The following is a 5,037-nucleotide window of genomic DNA, read 5'->3' on the forward strand; positions in this document are numbered from 1 at the left end:
GAGCCGTGAATGTTCTCAGATTGTGTTCCTGGTTGGTGCAGGTGGCTGTGGGATGTACTTGGCTCAGCTGACAAAGCCAAGGCTGCCCAGATTCAAACATCATATACATGGATTCCTACTGTCCTGGGAGATTCAGATGCAAAGCCAGGGTTGAGGGCCATAAAAGTACACAGACGTGAGGTTCCTTCCAGGCTTGTGGAACTGTGATTAGCACAGTGAGGACTGCTACCCACCCAGCCTTCCCCTGGCTGTGGCCAGCAGCCTGCCTCTGGAGGAAGGTGGGTTTTCTTTCACTGGGTGTGACCATAGGAAACCCTTGCAAATGAGCAGTTCTCTGTGTGTCGCAGCCCTGCAGATTTTTGGTGCCATTCTCTCTAAGGAACCTCAGGTGTGGTTAGCAACTCAGATGTCAAAAATTGAAGTGACCTGTACCTCAGTGTCAGACTAGTACACTGTCTGTTCTGATCAATCCATCTGTCAGGCTGATAAAAGTTTTTCCAGGTTCACCTGCATGTTGGCAGCCAGAAACTCATCAACCCCTGGGGGTGGGTGAAGGGTGCTGAACTTGGGTGGGCGGGGGAAGGCCTGTTCACCTATACACACCATCACATGGGGAGTTCACCTGCAGGGTTCAACAAGCCTAGTTAGGAGAAACTTAAAGATAGATTTTCATGGAGTCTTGAATCTCTAGAACCTTGGAGAATTACCTTTGGACCTTATGCAAATTGATTTAAAGCATTCTAAACATCCTTCTTAACTCCATTAGAAGTAAGTGAAACCAGTTGGCCTGTTACTGGCTGTGGCCTCAGGTGATCAGGAAGTTCAGTGTTGATATGCCCAGACCCCATTCAGAACCACTTAGTCCTGAGCCCACTTTCTAGTGCTCGGCTTGTCACCCATGGAGAGCAGCTGTGCATGCTGGAAGCTTGAGGCCCCAGGTGTGGGATGAGGTGGGGGTGGCATGTAGCTTTGGCACCTAAGCATTCATGACAAAACAGCAGGGAGCTGTCAGGAGTCTTAAGCACTGAGAGCCTTGATGCTCTGCCTTGGGCTCCTCCCTGGGAAGCACCGATGTGCACCAGAACTGCCCAGATGGGGCCACTGCGACAGGTAAAAAGTGTATTTCCTACCTTGGTGGTTAGTTAGCAGGTTCTGTAGATGTCATTTTGATAAATCTTATTAAAAGTTTCCTTAAACGACATGTGTCTTCCTGGTGTGTCACCTCCCATCCAACAGCCAGTTGCCACCCCACAGGCTACTACCGTACAGCGTGCCCCTGAATGTGACCATCCACTAACTGTGTCAGAGCAGAACAGTGACCTGGGTGGATCTTGAGTGCAGGTATAGCTGGGTTCACAGGCTTTGGGGTAAATCGCCACCTTCGGTCTGACACCGCTCCTAAAGCAGAGGTGTCCGTGGGCCTCACCGTGGACAGAATGCATGTGTCATGTGCACACATGGGCAAGTGAGGTAAGTGGGTGCCCCATGCCTGGCTCTGACCCAGCCCCTCTCCTGTGTTTCCTTTGCTCTGCCGCCTTCCCCCCCAGGTGCTGAACACTGGCTCTTCCTCATGCCCTGGAGCAGTCTCACATCCTACCCGGTGTTTATTCAGCGACAGTCAGCCATTTTTCAACTTAATAGCCCTCAGAAGCACAGGCCTGTAGGTGTGGGCGAAGTATGAGAAGTCAGCAGGACGGTTGGGCCGGCAGGGCCGAGGGGAAAATGCTATTGGTGACGAGAGCGCAAGCATATGAGGTCCCCCACCAAACATGCCCCTTTTTTGTTAAATCACATCAAAAGCCTCAACTCTGGCTCAAAAATATGGAAACGTGAGCACTGATGAAGTGACAATTTAATAGGTCTTTCTAAGACCTCCAGCAAATGACTGAAGATGGGAGGCGCCTGCTGGTCACTCAATGTATGGATGTCTAGGTGGCCAGGGCTCCCAGCCCATCCTCAGCAGTACAGCAAGAGCGACTCAGAGGAGGCCTTGCACAGGGACGAGTGGACCATTCACTGCTACAAGCAGGAGGAATGGCACCTTGTAGAGGGACTCCCGTGGAAGCCTGGCATTCCAAACAGGAAGCACTGACTGAGCTGAAATGAGGACTTCTCCCATGTCACTTACACTTCTGATTTGGGCTTACAGCAGTATTGAGATGTAACAGGGAAGCACTCTAGAAAATCTGATAACAGAACATGCTGTGTGTCGGTCACCTGTGGTCTCAGTACTGATTCCTGAATTTAGGTGGACTTAGGAACAGTGCCCTGTGAGCAGGCAAGCCGTCACCACAGGAGGCCTGTCACAGCCAGGTGCTGCAACCAGGGCAGGGGACTTCTCCTGGGACACCCCACCACCACCTTTTATGAGCACCTCTACTGCTTGGGGTCCATGACTCTCAAGAGCCCCATGTAAAGTGACTGCTTCAGGGAGATGTGACGGGAAGGCAGCAGCAGCAGGAATGAGAGGGAAGTCTTGACATTTAGACCCCTGCCCTCACAGCCCCAGCAGCTTCCATTCTGTCCCTTCAGAGCTGGATGGTGCCATGCTGACACCAGCCCTGCCCTGCCCTGCCCTGCCCATCCACTAGAGGGACCTGTGGAGCCCCTGGTGGGACATGAAGGAAATGCCGTAGGTCACTCCCAGGCCCGATCTCATTCAGAAAAACAAAACCTTTTCATGTTTGCTCCCGCCCTACTCCTCTCCTACTGCCCACTTGGACCGTGACTGGCACCCTCCACACCCCTGCCAGTCATTCCAGTGACCCCCAGGGAAAGTGTGCTTTCTCTCCACTGGGCCCTCATGTGCTGTCCCCTCTTCCCAGGGGCCCCTTTGACAACCTCTGTTTCCTGGTCTCTGGGACTCCCTGTTTAACAAAACCAGGGCAACAGGCCTGCCCATGAGGCCACGCTCCTCCAGGGCATCAGCACTGATGGGCTGACCACAGGGACCTCCACCGCTGGGCCTGATTGGCCTCCGCACTGTGGGCCCAGCTGGGCGCTGACCACAGAGCAAGCCCAGTGAAAGCAGTTCCTCAGGTGAAAAAGGCCAGCAGTTGAGAGTGGTCAGCAACATGGCCTTCGTGTAGGCGGGTGTTGGAAGAAACAGGAAGTCATGTTCCTGCTCCCCAAAGGCCCCCTGAGGAGGAGTGGCTTCCAATTGATCCAAGCTGCTTTGCATGGCAGGTGTGTGTGTGTGCCCAAGAGTCGTGGTCCTTGTGAGCTCCTGCTGACCACAGACCTGTAACAGCCCCAGAAACAAACTACAGATGGTGGTAAAGTTCATAAAGAAACAGAAGGTGCATGTGGAGCATGGGGGCAAAGCGGGCAGACACGTCACCTTTGCCAAGAAGTAGCATTTGTGCTTCAACCAGAAAACCAGGCACCCGTGGGAGACAGGCACCCTATGCCAGGAAGGGGCCTGGGTGGGACACAGTGTAAGACAGCACATGCCGTGAGGGGTGGGACATTGTGGCTGGGGCCAGAGGAGGAGCAGAGAGCCCAGGTGCAATGGCCTGGCCCATGTCAGAATGAGTGCAGTGTTCACTTGCAGGCCCAGGTAGTAGCATCTGGGGTGGCCTTGCTCATGGGCCTGGCTGCTCTGCTTTATGGTTAAAATGGAGAGTTGGGATCATCTGGGAGAGGGTCTGAGGGTGGACAGGTTGGTAAGTTACCCTGGTGGAGCTGTTCCTTGCAGGAAGCAGGTCTCTGCAGCCCGCCAGTTTTTTGTGAGTGTTCTGGTTGCCTCTGACCATCACTGGGAGTCTGGGAGTCAGGGATTAACTGAAAACCCAGTAACTCCTAGATAATTCTTGGAAATTCGTTTTTAAATCAAACCCCTGACTGAAGCTTATTTTTGTTGTCTTCTTACCAAGAAGCTAAGCTCAAAAATAAGCCTGTTGGGAGCTGGGGTGGTGGCTCAGCAGTAGAGCACTCGCCTAGCACATGCAAGGCCCTGGGTTCTATCCTCAGCACCATATAAAAATAAATAAAGTAAAAGTACTGTGTTCAACTACAACTAAAAAAATAAATATTTTTAAAAAATAAGCCTGTTGTTTTGGGTTCTTGTGGATTGAGGTTATGCTGGGAGAAGAAAGGACAGTCAGCCATTCCCACTGGCTATCTGCATTTATTCTAGTAGCTTTCAAAAGCTGAGGTCCTTTACATGAGGCAGGGGGCTTTCCCTGATTCCTCAATTACTCAGGAGTGTGTGTGTCTTTGGCAGCCTGTTGTTCTAAGGGCCATAAATTCCTTGGTTTTTCATCGAAACCAGGTCCTTCTGTGTTTCTCCCATCTTTTGGGATCAGGCTCATGGGCTCACAAAATAAAACCAGTTCTGGGAGCCACTCTGTGCAGGCCTCTCCCCGGACAGCACCTGTGTCCTTCCAGCCTGGCTGGAGCTGCTCCAGGGGAGCCACAGAGAAAGCGACCTCCATCCTGCAGATCTGAGCACGTCCTCAGGAAACCCTGCTGCTCCATCCACTGGGTGGCGGCATCCTTCCTGGGGATTCACCCTCTTTCTAGAAGCAAGTCCACAGAGCCACAGCACCCCGGGCTCTGTTGTGGTTGGCACCTAAGAGCACTGCCACCCACCCCATGTTCCTTGGGGAGCTTCCTGGTGATATCAGGAAGTGTCTCAGTGCTGAGGTGCAGCCCCCCAGATGCCTGTGCCACCCCCACTCTGCTTCCTGCTCAGACACATCCAGTTTGCTTCCTTCCCTAAGGAGCCTGTGGAACATGGTGGGGAAACGAAGAGGCTCCCTCTGGGGCAAAGGAGCCTGAATTTGGTTCCACCACCACTGAGACTTGGGCAGGTCACCAAGCTGCATCTCAGCCTCCACAGACACAGAGCAGATGTCAACAATGACATGTGCCAACACTGTTTTGAGAATTGAGGGTGATGGGCATGCAATATCCCCTGGTCCTCAGAGGGACCCCCTAAGATGTGGAGAATCAGCAGCTGATCCTTCTGAGGCCTGGCTGTCCCTGACCCTTGGGTCTGGAGAGTGGCTGGTCTTAGGATTGTGGGTAGACCTT

The sequence above is a fragment of the Marmota flaviventris genome, chromosome 19, assembly GCF_047511675.1.
Source record: "Marmota flaviventris isolate mMarFla1 chromosome 19, mMarFla1.hap1, whole genome shotgun sequence".
NCBI lineage: Eukaryota > Metazoa > Chordata > Mammalia > Rodentia > Sciuridae > Marmota > Marmota flaviventris.